Source organism: Pseudorasbora parva, chromosome 1 (genome assembly GCF_024679245.1).
Source record: "Pseudorasbora parva isolate DD20220531a chromosome 1, ASM2467924v1, whole genome shotgun sequence".
NCBI classification, from domain to species: domain Eukaryota; kingdom Metazoa; phylum Chordata; class Actinopteri; order Cypriniformes; family Gobionidae; genus Pseudorasbora; species Pseudorasbora parva.
Genome location: NC_090172.1, coordinates 49,087,948 through 49,104,976, shown reverse-complemented (window position 1 = coordinate 49,104,976; position 17,029 = coordinate 49,087,948). Strand labels below are relative to the sequence as shown.

The 17,029-nt window shown below is 37.6% G+C and overlaps 1 protein-coding gene across 3 annotated transcripts in view; it reads left to right on the top strand.

Moving 5' to 3' along the window:
• Window positions 1-391: 391 nt before the first annotated feature.
• Window positions 392-17,029, top strand: part of zgc:109889 (uncharacterized protein LOC553542 homolog) — a 46,737-nt gene continuing 30,099 nt past the window's right edge. Inside the window, exon 1 of one of the 3 annotated variants that reach the window (XM_067444499.1) lies at window positions 392-643. The gene's annotated coding sequence lies outside the window, so the exon portion shown is untranslated. The remainder of the gene's footprint in view (window positions 644-17,029) is intronic. The other 2 variants (XM_067444512.1, XM_067444504.1) reach the window with 2 other exon arrangements.

Here is a 17,029-nt window from a genome sequence, read left to right as displayed (position 1 = left end):
GTTAAGATTTTTTTATTTATTTATTACATATTGCATTTTATCAACAATGCTGCCATCTACTGATATAAATCCAAATGTACTTCTGAAAAATGTGGGAAAATTTACACAGTACAAAAATCTATTCCTAACCTCCCCACAGTGGGGACATTTCTGTTTATAAAAGCTTCTACAATTGTAGGCTATTTACCTGTTTGTGTTTATGGGTTCAACCTTAACAATGGCCTTTATCAGACTACAGACTACAGCCTACGTAGAACTACGCAATATAATCTACCTTATTGAACCATCCTCGCTGATATTTTTGTAAAGATTTCTGAGGTAAAGTGCAAATGTCTTCTTCCTCTGCTGCTCCATTCGGTCCTTATTTTGGTGGGAGGTGGTCAAGACTACGGTATGCGCATGCGCGCAGGACAGCGTTTATCTCGCTCTAGCAGAAGACTCGACGCTGTCAAGGAAACGCGCACGCTGGGCGCATCTTTCCGAGATTTACAAACAACTGAACCTGTCTAATAGCGTACGGTTATTCACATTAGCCATTGCAGATAACAGCCGTTGAGCGATGAATGCGATGTAACAATACAGAGGAAGAGAAACATACGGACCGAAATCAGAGAGACGCCGCTCCAGTGCTTGATATACCCAGGTAAACGGTCTTTTAATCGGTTTTGCATCTCTCATGGGCTTGCCTTGGACAAAGCTGAGCTGCTAACGCTAACATCGCGCGCAAGTACTCTGTTTTGATCACACAAAAAGGCTGTGGTGTGTGTGTGTGTGTTTGTTATGTGTGTGATGGCTGTGAAGAGGATTAATGTGGTGCCGTGAAAATATTCGTAGTATGGGGTGGGCATTTTATTATTATTTGCTTTGGCGAGAAATGTTGAGGCTGGTAACTTTATTAGGAACTGCGACATGCATCCATGTATGTATTTACATAATTTATAATAGGTCGATCTAGTAGCCTATGCATAACGGCTTGCTTGCTGTCTCCAGAATATAAAGTATGTGATGAGGTATTTCTTGCATTAGGCTAAGCCACACAAGCTATGATAATTATAAACATAATCAATCTTCATGTTATAGTTTGTTTTCTAAACACCAAAGTCTGTCTATCTTTTCATGTAAGTTATGTATTGTCTCCAGTCCAGGCCTACCTGGGTTTGAGTAAATGTAAATGTTGGACCCTGCACTTTGAGGTCTTTACCAAGATTTGTTGCCTAAATGTTGCATTTCTTATGAACCAAAATATTTAGTTGGCGACATTTCTGAATAAAAATCACAAATATAATTTTAACTTTTATACACTTTATGTGCATGTCAAAACATCTCCTGGGCTCAAATGCCTCAGTATCCAGAGGGTCAATGTTATCACCTTAGCCTGGGTAAATGATTGGTGTCCACTGTTCATTGTGCTTACCAACTTTGAAATGTCCCATTTGAATGTGACTGTGTCACGAGCCTGAATGGATCTTTTTACTTGAACTTTAGTATTGATGTCAATTCTGTAAGTATATGGACAAGTTAGCAAGTCTTTAACGTAGAGTCCTAGTCAAATCTCAAAATCAGTTTAGCATACTGTCTGTTTTTGTACAGCAGGCCACATCTCCGCTTTGTTGTGTGTGTGCAAAACTGTTTGTGTGCAATGCCTGTGTAAAAGTGCTGTTTGCTGCTATTTTGCCTTTTGTTACCCTACACCAAAAAAGAAAAGAAAAGAAAATGCAAGCATGGCCTGTCTTTTGAGCTCATCAAAAAGGGCTTTCCAGGTCACACTATCAGGATACTAGACAGCTGGACTAAACCAGTGCCTCTCATTTTCTCTCTTCCCTTCAATTCAGTTGTCAACATAAGTAGGTGCTTTTTTTTTGTCATTTGGTTCCGGTTTTGTGAACAAATTGAAAAAGACAAACACACACAAACACACACACTTGTTTTTGTGAAATATAGGGACATTCCATAAGCGTAATGGTTTTATACCGTACAAACTGTATTTTCTATTCCCCATGCACTGCCCCTACCCCTAAACCTACCCATCACAGGAAACATTCTGCTTTTTTTTTTTTCTTCTAAAAAAACCCTCAACCTGTATGAATTATAAGCATTTTGAAAAGTGGGGACATGGGTAGTGTCCTCATATTTCACCCTCTCCTTGTAATACCTTGTCATACCCAGGTCATTATACACGTTTTGTGTCCTGATATTTCTCAAACACACACACACACACACACACACACACACACACACACACACACACACACACACACACACACACACACACACACATACACAGAGTGTTTTACCAGTATGCTTGCTCAGCAATATTGGGCAGTAGGCATGATCGATGCTGCGTCATTGCAGTTACTTAACATGGGTGTCACGGTGGTCATCATCGACGTTGTGAATCAATCCACTGCTGTACAATATTATCAATCTCAGACTGGTGTGTCTGGATGTAGGTTTGCTGCAGTAGTTGGTGTTTCATGGTGTTCGGCCGTACACCGATTACATTGCCCATCTGCGACACCTGTTGTTTTATTTTTATCAGTTAAGTTGGACAATGGATGCTACAAATGGGCTATGAACTGAAAGTGTCTGCTCTACACCATACAGCACGAGTTCAGTACAGTATGAGTCACCGTACAGTAGGAGTCAGAATTCACTTATCACGTGACGAGAGTCGGAGAGATGACTGACAAGATGTTGGTGGAGAATTTGTCATTCTTAGCATCATTAATTAGCCTGGGTAAACCCAGCTTGATCTGCCGGCGATTTGATAACCCTTGTAACTCAGTCTGGAAACCTTTACATTCATTTCTACTGCCTCTGTTACACCTTTGCGGGAACCAATCACAGACTGGCTTATCCACCTGCCACGCTATTGCCTGGTTTAACACTATGACGTATAGAGACACTATGACGTATGCCCGTTGATCACGCCTTTTGTGGTTTGATTGGTTGAAGGACTATCCAATTGCATACAGAGTTATTTTAATAATGCTCCTTGATCAAGCCTCTTGTGCAGTAGAAAATACAGAGCAGACTTCCCAGACCAATGTCCGATATTAAAGGAGCAATCAGTAACTTTATATTTAATATATTGGGCCCGAGTTGGAAATTATCAAAGGATTATATAAAAAAATGTCACCAAAATGAATGCAAATGCTCATAAAATTCTAAATATTGTTGCAAAAAAGTACTTGTATGAGATCTGGACTTGTATATTATAACAGAGCAAGAGAACTGTTTCCACAAATGTGAGCATGACTGCAAACATAATATTGCTTTTATACAAACATTCAATCATTTAAAAATAAACCCATTATTCTCAACAGTATTTATTCATTTGTAAATTCACAATTCAGATGCATCTTCTGTACCATCCTTGCAGTGCAAAGACAAATTTACTTGTTAATGATTTAATTTGGTAACAGCTCTATGTAGCACCTTATTTTAATCATATTTATTGATTAAAATAGGTAATTTCAGTTTTTTTTGGAGGATTATGAGTTTTGTGCAATGACCCTTAGACGGCCTAATTATATAGGACGTCTAGGACCTAGTCAACTAGTAATTTAGATAACTACTAGCTGATTTAGATAATGTTTAGTTTAGTTTAGTTTTGCACGTTTCTAATTTGTTCTTGAATTCTCTATGTAATGGAAGTTGTGACAGATCATTTGCATGGCGTACATTTAAGTGAACCTGCTTATTGAAAAATATATGACATATATATGACACTCTGTGGTGTCCAGCAGTTGTTGATTGAATAGAGACATAATGCGAGATTGCAGTCGTTTTAAGAAAGGAAAAAGGCTTTAAGTGGACTATAGCATACATTATCAAAAAAAAGACTTATGTTTCACCAAAAAATTGTGAGGTAAAGAAAAAGAAAGAAATGTGTGCATGAATCAAACATTCACATCAACATGCATTTAAAAAAAAGAGATGAAATTGCATTCATTTTCATTTCATGCTCGCTTTAAGTTTTTGTTTGAGTTTCAAACTGAAGTAATCATTGTTTCGAATCTTCTCTGAGCTTAAAGTTTCATCCATCTCCATTCAGCCCACAGCCATATTTCACTCTCCAGTTAGCCCGCTGCCTTCTCAATCCAAACACCCCAGTTTCTTTTTCCTTTTAGCCCTGCCCCATTTACACAGATGAAAGACCCATCCATATCCTAATAAATCTACTGGAACTTCAGATACAAAGCAGGTCGCAGGTCAGAGCATTCCTCAACTGGCTCCAGGGAGTGACCCCTATTGCTCCAGGCCTTACCCAGCACGGGGACTCCAGCTAGGTCACATGGTGTCCTGGCTGATTTGTTCCAATTGTGCTGAATGTAGCACATTTAATTGTGTGTGACGGAGTGAGAAGAGTTCACGGGAGAGAGACAGAGAGTGAGAGCATTGCTAACCCTCGAGCCTATCCTAGTTTAACACATGCACTCTTGTTTAATGCTAAAGTTTGGGCTTTAGGGACTCATATCTCTTTTCATCTGATATTACAGTTGTATAATTCACAACAACAAAGAATTTACTTGATTTGCAAAAGCCACATCTGATGTCTTCAAATTCACAAGAGCTGGAACACATGATGAGGGCAGAGCTGTCTGGAGAAATATTGTTATCATTAACTAAAACTAAAATATTTTAATGGTTTGTTAATTGAAATAAAATATAAACATTAGATGAAAACAAACTAAATAAATTAAAAATGTTGCTTAATAAACTAAAGTGTACTTTATATATATATATATATATATATATATATATATATATATAAACAAATTAAACCTAATGGTAATATAAAAGAAAATACAAAAGCACATTAAACTTACTTAAAATAAACTAAAAAGCTAATTCAGCATATTAATAAAACAATAATAAGAATTAGGCCTGTATAAATAACATTTCAATAACTCTTAAAACTTTCTTAAAAAGTCTGGGGGGTATGCCACACTATAAAAACAAAAATCAGGTCCCCAATTGAAAAAAATTTTCAATTAGAAAAGAAAATTTTCAGTTGTTTCAGTTTTCAGTTGGCCAAATTTAATTTCTGTGAATTAAATTGCATCAATTCACAGAAATTCAATTTTGCCAACTGAATTTTTTTGATGTGATCAGTAGGGATGTCACAATTCTCAATATTATAGAGTGCCGAAGTTCTGACGTCACTTTGTAGGCCAAAACGCGGAAGTGAGTTAGCATTTTAGCACTTCCGGTTCCCTCGCTCAAAAGTCTATGGGGTTTTTGAATGGGTTTTTGCTAAATCGCCTGAAATAAGGTCTGTGGTTAACAAAGCCTCTAAATATTTTCACGTTTTGATCTATGACATAAAACACACTGGTTCTAACCTGCTTGTGATTTTTTTTAAACTTTATTGTGTCTTAAAAACGGCGGTTGCTAACAAGTTGCTAAACGGGACTACATCCTTTGGCCGGGACTTTAGACGTCATCGTGACAAACGGGAACTCTCACCAGCCCGCATTTCATTCACTTTTGAATTCTGTAAGTAAATGTTTAATAAAAATATAAAACTAGCCCGCGTTTCAGCCTCACGTTCTTAGAAGTTTACCTTTCAGTTAATATACATAGTTATATATTTAGTCCTTTCAAATAGTGGTGCTTCCAAATTGTTATACACAGAAATCTGTGATATTAAGGTAACCGATTATGTTACCAGTTCTTCATTTCTGTGGAGAGACTGTAGTGTTTTGTTTTGTCCTGAGATGGAACCACAAGTCGTCGAATGAAAGCTGCGCTGTTCTACATGTCCAGATTTATAGTGGTTCTCTCCTCGATATATGATCAATCGTCTAAGAAAAAGGACTTACGATTGTAAATTGATACGGCTAGCTTACGTCGTGAGTGCTTCTGAGGTGGTAAAAGCACTTTTTTTCTGGCGAATTAGCAAATGGTATGCAAACATACAATCAAACACAATACAGTGAAAGATTCTTCAAAAGATTCTTTAAAGTCTATTTGGGGCACGATGATCAGGCATAATAGCCTAATCTTAATCACAAAGACAATAATATTAAGCTTTATATGAAATAACAAAATAATAAATAAAACATTAACAAACGAGAAAACACATCTCAGAGAGGCACACATAACCCCAATTAGTTTCTAACATTTTTGGAAAAAACGAATGAAGAATATTTCTCATGAAAAAGTGTTCATACACAGCGCAGATCATAATGAGCGAACGTGTTTTTTAAATAAAGTTTGAGGAAGATTGATGATGACGTAGATCCGCGACTGTGTGCTGTAGTCCGTTAATAGCCTACCGTTAGCCTTTTATATCTGACGGCTTTATTTAGGCTTCAAACGGTATACATGTTGGATTCACTTGTAAAGATTATCTTGATAGACAAAACGTGTAAGGGTCATATCTCTTTGTTGAACACAGATCTTATTTTTTGCGATTGTCCAAAAGTCTATGGGGAAAATGCATAGGCTTTTGATCGAGGGAATCCATGCGCCGCTAACTTCCGGGCTGGCCTACAAAGTGACGTCATGACTTCGGCACTCTATATAGCATCGTTCAGTACGGCATTGATGGTTCAATATGCGCTTGTGAATTGCTTTTTTATTCGGTTTTGCATTTAATTAATTATTTCTATTTCTCGTTGTTTGAAATATTTCTCTCAGTTTATTTTGCCTGTGAGTCTACGCGCTGATATGAGCAAATATCCAATCATATGAACTAAAGTTAGGTGAAAAGCCGCGTTTTAAAGGCTTGCCGGTTAAACAATTCATTTGCGTCTTACATGCGCTGAGAACATCAAACACACGTGATTACTGGACTAAGTAGTCTTACTGCGCTAATGCTGTCAAATACACACAAGGTTAACTGTATAAACACAGTCGGTTATGTCTAAAGTGAAAGTAAAATCACGTGCGTCTGCATATGAGATGCGAGCAGGTCTTGACAACAGCCTAATTATTGTGAACGACAAGTCGTAGTTTTTGCTATTTTTGGACCAAAATGTATTTTCAATGCTTCAAGATATTCTAATTAACTAACTGATGTCACATATGGACTACTTTGATGATGTTTTTATTCCCTTTCTGGGCATGGACAGTATAGTGTGCCTACACTTAGATATTTCGGACTAAATATAAAATATCTTAAACTGTTTTCAGAAGATGAGCGGAGCTCTTACGGTGTGGAATGATATTAGTCATTAATTACTTAAATTTCATTTTTGGGTGAACTAACTTTAAACGGACAGTTCACCTCTAAAATGATGTTATTAAAACAACTAAAAACAAAGAGAAAAATCACTCAATGCTCTTGAATAAAGTATATTACAGTAGCTTTCAATCAATGTATATTGAAGACCATGTAGATTTCATTTTAGCCTACATTTATTCGTTCAATTTAAATCCACATCTTTGAGCTTGACGCGATGACTAAGACAACAGATAAGTAGCTATCCACCTGTCAATCAAAGTGGCCACACCCTTAATTATGCAGAACTTTAAGGCTTATAATGTAAATTAATGAGTTATAAAGAAATTCACCTCCTAACAGTTGTCATGAAAGGCAAAATTCGCCTTATAGATCAAAAACACAATTTGTACCAGGCTGTAAACATGTTTTTTTCTGCTGTAAAGTTGGCCATTTTAACATGGAGCTCAATGAGATCTGCTCCCTTCTGGAGCCTGTCCCTATGGCCAGTCGAGGAATTGCATTTTAAGTTATTTCTGTATAGAGGGAATGCACATGACGTCACCGTCAGCTGGAGCGACTGTGAGTGACATATTATTAAAGAAAAGGAGCTAGCAAAGGATCCAGTGTGTATCTGTATTTGCACTCGTCAAATGATTACATTCCTAACGTGTTTTTGCTTCGGTCAGTAATATAGCCAATCACAGACATGATGTTTGTAGATTTCTACAACGCAGTTGGCCGATCACAGGTGTTGAATTTGGAATGCACTCACCGCTTGAGTGTTTGTCCAGGTGCTGAGTTCAGTTGACACATGCGTCAATCCTCTGCAAGTGCAGACATTGTGAAAATAAGTGATTTATTGTATACCAGCTTCACTGCTGAACTTTGTGAGATTGCGTTTATTGAATGTGACAGCTTTTAGTGATTATAAAGGGATACAACTTTTGTTTTCCATTGACAAGCGGTCACATACATGCTTCAATACACTGACCTATCCGCACATGCGGGATTCACTTAAAAATTGTGATGACTGACAGTTATAAATATTAATGTCGAAAATGAGGCTCATAAAAATGTCAGGAAAACACGTTTCCTGGCTGCATGTCAATATCCATGGATCACTGAATCTTTGGTAAGTTGTAAGGACCACTATTATCGATATATATGAATTTCCTCAAATTACGGAGTTCACACCACCTTTCATAAGCCCTTTTTATCCTTGTTTAAGCTATCATTGTAAAATCATTGTCATGACGGATGGTATAGATGTGTTAGCTGTGCAGTGAAACAGCCAATCAGAGCAAACTCGGCATTAATATTCATACCCTCTATTTAGAGATCAGAGAACAATTTAAAATAATTTTTCAAATCATTCTAGGGCATCTTTAATGTTAATGCATTAATTAGTAAGGCCTTATTGTAAAGTGTTACCTATTGTTCTTTATAATTCTTTTGCACTTTTAAATATTTGTTTACTTTATGCATTTTTGTGTATTGCTTTATTGTATTTAGCTAAACGATCAGTTCTTTTTGTTATAACAAAGCTAGTAAACCTGTTAACACTTATTTTATTTTAATATCTTGATTATGTTGTGAATAATGTGCAGTTTATTGTCTTTCTGTCTGTCTAATATCTGTCTGTAGTGTTTGGCTTCTGCTCTTCTCTTTTTTGATCAAGCAACAATCAGGGCCATGAAAGGAAACCATGGCAACACTTCCTCTCAGTCTGCACTGATGACACTCTTGTTCTGTTCCGAACAGCTCTGAATATTTAGAATAAGGGAACAGAATGTAATCCTATTTCCTTATTTTTTTCCTATATTCAACTAATATATATTGAAAAATTATTACATTTTACATTATAACATACTATATTAAACTATAGTATGGGTGTACAGCAGCAAAAAGTAATTATTGACAAAAATCTTTTGACTCATTTTATAAAATCTTAACATATTAATAAAAAGGACAAAGTACTATGTGTTATAAAATGCATGAAAAACTATTTATATTATTAGATTTATACACTACCAGTCAAAAGATGCTCAAGAAACATGAATAGGAAGTTCAAAACAACAGCATTTATCTGAAATATAAAGCTTTTGCAGCATTATAAATGTCTATACTGTCACTTGTTAAATTGAATGCATCCTTGCTGAATAAATGTATTCATTTCAATAGATAAAGTCAATGGACACCACAGGACCAATGAGTCAAATCTAATAGCCTATATTATAAACATATTTCCTCAAATTGCCGTGTACTGAGATCTATACATTATTTAACCATATTTTCATATCTTTAGGTTGTTGATATAGCCACTGTTCAAGTGCAAAGTTTAATTCATAATGTTTCTACTTTAATCTGATATAACTTTTATACCACATGTTGTCCCAGCATAACAAGCCTAAGCAAGCTTAATTGTTATACTAAGCCCCGTTTCCACCACAGGAACTTTACCCAGGAACTAGGAACTTTGGGTGGTACTTCGTGTGTTTAGACCGCAGGAACCAGGGTATAAATGAAGTTCCGGGTAAATATTTCCCCCTCCAAACGGCCCTGCTCGCAGGGTAGTACTTTTTCAAAGTTCAGGTACTTTTTCAAAGTTCAGGAACTTTCGAGGGCGGGACTTGGGCGCTGAACATGCTGATTGGTTGAGCTCACGCAGCATTTAGGTTCAACTCGGCATTTTTAAAAGTCTTACACGCCGCGCTCATGTTGACAAGAGAGGAAAGTTAATTTTTCTGAGGGGTTAACTTTTTATTTCGTAAGTTATAAGATAATGAAGATAATGTTGGAGTAATGACACAGCGTATATTGCCCCAGGCAGTTTTTTACTTTAACTGCGCCTGACAGAAGAATTATTATTTTTTCTGAGATGATTATTTAAACAAATAAATAGCTTATAATAACTAAATCCACTAAATCTTTCAATCGGTACACACAAAAATGATTACTGTCCGCTAGGGCTGTCATTTTTGAAAAAAATCTAATTCGAACGGATATCAAATATCAAGCAAGGCATTCGAATATATTCAATTATCTACAACGCCGTCATCTCCAGCAGCTGAATGTGTTTACGGATGCCATAGCAACTCTCAACGGCCACCAGGAAAAAAAAAAGCTATTCATTTGTTGTAAAGTGTAATAATCATCTCAGAAAAAAATTAATTCTAATGTCAGGTGCAGTTGAAGTAGTTAATGATTGTTTGCTTACATAGGCTTAGGGACAGTGTCATTATGCCAACATTATCTTCATAACTTCTTATGAAATAAAAAGATTATCCCTCAGAAAAATGTATTTTCCTCTCTTGTCAACATGCTTGGTGCATGAGCACGACGTGTGCTCTTCAGTGGGGCGCGCGCTGTTGTCACATAAGGACGCACACTCAAAAGTAATCCGGTCAGGTCATTTACATGGTGAAATGTTTCGTTTGATCGATTCATGAGAAGATTTATCCACCTATCTCAAAACGATTACAATTTCATTCAGTTTGGGCCATTTTTATTACGATTGAGGTGTTTATATGGAGCATTTTCCTTCAGATTGGACTTTTAAACTGATTACAGTGCTCCATGTAAACGCACCGACAGTAAAAAAAAAAAATTGCGCTACATGGCACTTTAAAAACCGGATAGTTTATTTATAGTTCGATTACGGATATTTCACGTCATCTTCGAATGCATATTCGAATATCGAATAAAAAGTGACAGCCCTTGTCCGTCACTGGCTTGGAGGAGCAGTCGCGCGCAGTCCTACATCACCGGACTAATTTGCCTAATCTTCTCGGAACTTTATCGCGGTCGAAACGCAGACAGCTGCAGGTCTGGGGGGGAGAAAAGTTCCTGTAAAAAAGTTCCTGGTACAAATTGTTCCGGGTAATTTTGGTGGAAACGGGGCTCTAGTTTGACATGACATGGAAGAAAACGGAAAAATTGTGTGTAAGCTTTCAAAATCCTCCCTCACCCAAGAGATTTCCATGACTACAAGCGCCAGAGAAAACTAACGCATGCAAAACCTTAGGTAAAAATAAATTTTGTTTTACTACCGATATACACTTTTTAGAATAATATATTAATTTCAAGATATAACATTAACACAACTGTAATTTAAACATAGCCTTTGTAAAAAAAAAATTTAAAAAATAAAGCAAAACATTAAACGCTGTGCAACTATGCATTGAAAAGTTCCCTTTGGAGAACGTGAATGTCCAGCTGTTGGTATTATTAAGTACTCGTATCGGTACTTGGTATCGTCAACTACCCAAATGTAAGTATTTGTAATCGGTCTTAAAAAAATGTTATCGGTGACCGGTAGTTTGTGTGAATGTAAATAATTATATATAAATAATTGTAATTATGTAAATAATTATATACACTCCATAAACAAACCCATGATAATATGAAAAACTTACATGGCACAAACTGCTTATGTGCATAATGTTGTGCTCAACAAACATGTCATAAAAACCTCTGCACAGGCCATTGGGAGGAGTATGGCCAGCCTGGTAGTGCTTGAACGCCAGCTGTGGCACAACTTGACAGTGATCAAGGATGCTGATAAGACTGCCTTCCTTGAATCCAACCTTTACCCCCTTGTCTCTTTAGCCCTACGGCTCAATGGTGAGCGGCTTCCAGCACCAGGGACCCCGGCCTAGGATTACCCTGGACCCTGAGCCTTGGAAGCCTTCCTGATCCAATTCTAACAAGGAAGAGAGAGGGGTAATGTCCCGGCTCATGCTTGGCTATCTGGCCGCCTTCATATAAGGGTAAATCAAAAGCTCTGGCCCCTTGGAAAGACACCGACCAGTACCAGACTGGTGTAAGTATGGGCCTAGTCTCAAAAGAAGGTAATTTCAACAGACACCTCCAACCTAGGTCGGGGAGCTCTGTACGAGGGCAGGCCAACTTGCACTTAATAAGAGCAGTGCATGTATCTGGCAAATTGAACCAGGGAGCAGACATGCTGTCTTGAGACAACATTCCCCACATGGAATGGTCTCTCCACCCTCAGACGGTTCAACTAATCTGGTGCATTTTCAGGAGTTCAGAAGTAGACCTCTTTGCCTTAGCCTCCGCCATTATGTATTCCCTCTGTTATTGATGCTCCTGCAGGCCATCGAACAGATCAGGGAGAGCAAGTGTGCAGTCCTTCTAATTACCCCTCTCTGGTAGACCCTGATATGGTTCCCTGAGTTGAAGAGCTCGAAGCAGCTCTTTGGCTGACGACAGAGGAGTTCACACTGCTTGACTGAACAAGAGGAAGAATCTCCAACAACTCTCTCTCTCCATTGCGCAAACTACGTTTCCCAACTACACGTGCGATGTGACAAGTAAACAACGCGAGATTACTCGTGCATCAGACCGGAGTTCTCGCGCAAGACTTGGAATTGTTATTCAAAATGATAAACTGCACAAAGTTTGCTTCAAATTGTATGTGCGCTTATTTGTGGAGAAAAAGAAAGAGGATTATGGTGGAAAAAATTGTTGGAGAGACAGAGGGAGCAAGGATTGTGTTCTGCAAAGACAGTTTGAGGTAAATAAATAATTTTGTAATGTGCTGCTGCTCCGGCTGGATGTGCAAATGTTTGGGCTTTGATTCTGTTTGATAGAATTGTAAATATATCTATTAAAATACTGATATTCTGCTCTATTTCTCCTCCATGAACCTCCTGCTGCCCTGTATCTCACTCTTTCATTGGTTGTCGGTCATCACCGATGTCATTTTCAGTCAGAACGCAGTTCACACAGCAGGAGTTTAAATCGCTGACAGGTCCAGCATGCCAAAAATCATATGGCCGTCGGCGACTTGTCAGCGATTTCTCTCTGATCGCTTCTTTGATTATTCACACTGCCACTCGCGTGCACGAGCACCGTTTTGCCTATGATCTCGGGCATTTGTCAACGATTTCGCAAAACCGGTCGGCAGTCTCTACTAACGCGCTGATGAGTTGAATCAGGTGTGATAAATGAGGGAGACGCACAACATGTGCAGGACAGGGGTGCCTCCAGAACAGGTTTGAAAACCACTGCTCTATGCCCTTAAATGGTTAGTGATCACCAGCTGGTGTTCAGCTCGTAGCCAAGACCCCTATTTATGCGAAGTACTACTAGTACTATTGTTTTTACAAGAGCTACTGGACGCAGGTCATATCCCCTCCACACTCAAAGTATGTGTGTCAGCTATTAGAGCTGTGACGGTGGCAGTTTTTTACCACCGCAGTGATCTAGGGCTCTGCCGGTGAACATGAACAGCCCCATCGTGGTGGTAGAGCTGAGTAGCACCGGTGGTGGTCGGCCAATCATAATGAAGCACAACACTTTATTTACAAAACAAATAATAGGTCTGCCATCACATTCCTAATTAATATACAGAAAAAACATTTTTGTTTCCAGTGTTACTTGGCCACTGCTCTGTCGCTCTACCAGCAAAGCCCTAGACCACCGCAATGGTAAAAAGCTGCCACCGTCACTGCCCTAGTAGCCATAACCACTTTCCATGCTCCTGTGGCTGGCCAATCTCTAGGAAGAGACAACTTAGTCATACGCTTCCTCTAGGGGGCTAGAAAGGCTGAACCCATCTCGCCCCCTCTCAATACCCGTGTGGGACCTATCCACGGTCTTCAGGGGTCCCCCATTTGGGATGCTGCAGTTGGCTGAGGTAAATCCACTTTCGTTTAAGACCGCACTCCTGCTAGCCCTAGCATCAGTTAAGCGAGTAGGTGACTTACAAGCACTCTCCTTGAATGCTTCCTGTCTCGAGTTTGGGGTCATCCTCAACGACTCTAAGGTAATCCTCAAGCCAAGACATGGCTATGTGCCTAAGGTGCGCTCAACATCCTTCAGAGCCCAGGTCATTTCATTGTCTGCTCTTCCCCCATTGCATGAGGCAGGTGTTGCCCTATTGGGCTTTCAAAATTGCTAAAAAAATGACGTCCGAATAGTCCCTCTAAGCTATTCGAACCTACTTGTATAGGTAGTCTATTTAAGTTTAACCCTTAAATGCATGACTGTTTCGCCAAATATTCTTACATATTCTGGTCGTTAGCGACCCGGATCTATATTTAACATGGATAGACCTCTACCTATCGTGATAATATATAAAACTGATATTAGAGTAACACTTACAGAACAATAAAATAAAACCTATTTCGTTACCTTTTGGAGCTTGGAAGGATTCAGTTTGAGCAGATGTTTAATACCATCATCATCTGTCCTCGTCAGACCTTGTTTACCAGTATATTTAGCATCTGTTCATATTCGCGATCTCCAGCATATTCTCCAAACTCATTTTTCACCGTCTTCAAAATCAATATTATGATCACTGACAGCTTCTTGACCACATCCATCATCAAGAGACAGTGACACTAACATATGATTGTGTTTAGTACTTGCTCTCTGCTGTAAATCACTGAGTCATTTCAAGTTTTGCAGATTATAATTATTATTGTTTCGTTTTCTGTCAACTGTTTTCTGAGGTAACTATGAGTGAAACGTCACTTCATCATTGGGTATCAGACATTGCCACCTTGTGGAATAAAGGTGAATTGCGCCATATTTCGTCATTATAGATTCATTTATTATTGTGCAAAAAATATATAAGTACAATCCTACACACCTCGGGTTGTTAGCGATCCTATACAATTTAAACTAGTGAAAAAACAGGCATTCAATTATAATTCAATTATTTTTTTTCCTGTTATATTGTTTAAAATGGATTGATTGAGGAATACTAAGAAGGTTGATGTCTAACTTTAAAAAATGAATGAGGAGCAGGGAAGTGATAGTGAACGACGTCTGGCATTTAAGGGTTAAACATATTTGGCAACATATTACTTACACAAAAACAAATAAATCAACTAATGGCCAAGACCGCAGAGAGCAGACCGATACTGTCCAGCTTCTGAGTATTTTGCAGTCTGATGTGTCCTTTAATTCCCCTAAAACACAGACAGATATTCTCTCTCTCTCTCTCTCTCTCTCTCTCTCTCTCTCTCTCTCTCTCTCTCTCTCTCTCTCTCTCTCTCTCTCTCTCTCTCTCTCTCTCTCTCTCTCTCTCTCTCGCACTCACTCTCAGGCTCTCTGCGCATAACGGTTTAAATGAACAAACTTTGAGTGCTGATCGAGTTTTGTGCAAGCAATTTAAGGTCACGACTCTTGTCCCAAATATAGCAGGATTCATTTAGTGATTGAAATTAATATTATTAATATTCATTTAAGTTTTACAGCATATTGAACTCTCAGAACGAGCTGTGCTGTGGTAAACATAGAACTTTTCCTTGACATGAAACGTTAAATAATCAAACCAGTGAAAGCAGTTTATTTATCCTTTATTCATGCAATATCTCTTCAGTCAGTACAGTAGCCTACACTTTAGTAATGCTTCTGTTTAACGTTAAATAAAATGAGGTATGCTAACTGTATCTTACATAGCTTGCATATAGCTTGCATATAACTGACAGGGCGACTCCTGTGACATTGCCCCTGAACCATCAGGCGCACAAGCGTGCCCACTCGCAAAGCAGGCAGCCTTTTTGACGTTTTATTTATTTTTTATTTTTTTTGAATATTAATCACACATTTTGGCCACCTTGTAATTTTCTATGCAGGAAAAACCCTGGTATTTTTATTCTGCATTAAAATATTGGTGTAAAAATTCTGATACGTATCGATATCTGATTCCAATACTCATTTCCGCAGTAATAATACACCGCTAGTTTAGTTATTTTATTACTGACTGTTTACTTGTCTTATGTACATTTAATTTAGAGTTTGAAATCAAGCTTCATTGTGCTGTGTGAGAGCTATTGCAACAAAATTACTCCATTGTAAAAACACAAATACACTAAGCAAACATTTTGTGCGATGAATGTAATTGTAATTGAACAAGCTATATATAAATAAATATATTGTGGCTCCTCAGAAGACTTTGATTAAACTGCTTGATTCATATGGATACTTTTTGAAGTTTGAAAATGTTGATTGCATAGAATTTTAGTGAATGGACGACAAATTATGAGATTAATATTAAAATATCTACATGGCAGTATATACATTTTGTAGTTTTTAATCAGTGATCTCGATAATAGTATTGAATATTGATATTTTGCAAGGTATCGTATCGAAATTAGAAATTACATTATCATGACAACACTATACATTTAATTAATAAAAAATCACAGAAAAAGTTATTTATGATGTTACAAAATATTTATTTCAAATTAATTATTTTGAACTTCCTATTCATTAAAGGGATCCTGAAAAAAAGTATTATGGCTTCCATAAAAATATTTTTAAACTGATGATGATGACTATGATGATGATGATAGGAATGTTTCTTGATCACCTTATTAGCATATTATAATGACTTCTGAAGGATCATGTGACACTGAAGACTGGCGTTATCAATGAAATTCAGCTTTGCCATCACAGGAATAAATTACATTTTGAAATATATTAAACATTATTTCAAAGTAATATATGTTCACAATATTTTGATCAAATAAATGCAGCTGCAGAAGGATTGCATTCATTTGGAACCTATTAAGAGAATTAGTGTTTGTGACTAATGAGAGTGGGTATGTGTGATATTTTGCAAGCAGTCCGCTGGCACTTGGCTCAGTGGGAGATGAGTGTTTGATAGCATTACATTGACTTTTAAACACATGCCTGTTGAGAGTCAGAGCTGGGCCTTTAATTCCATTATAAATGCCGTCTGTTTCACACAGAGCAGATGCTTATGCACACACATACACACAAACGTAATAAATGACTGACTTTAATGTATTTAATATCATGCAAACAGAGTACACACACTCATGCACTCATTTTTCTGCTGCTGTACTATGACTGCTT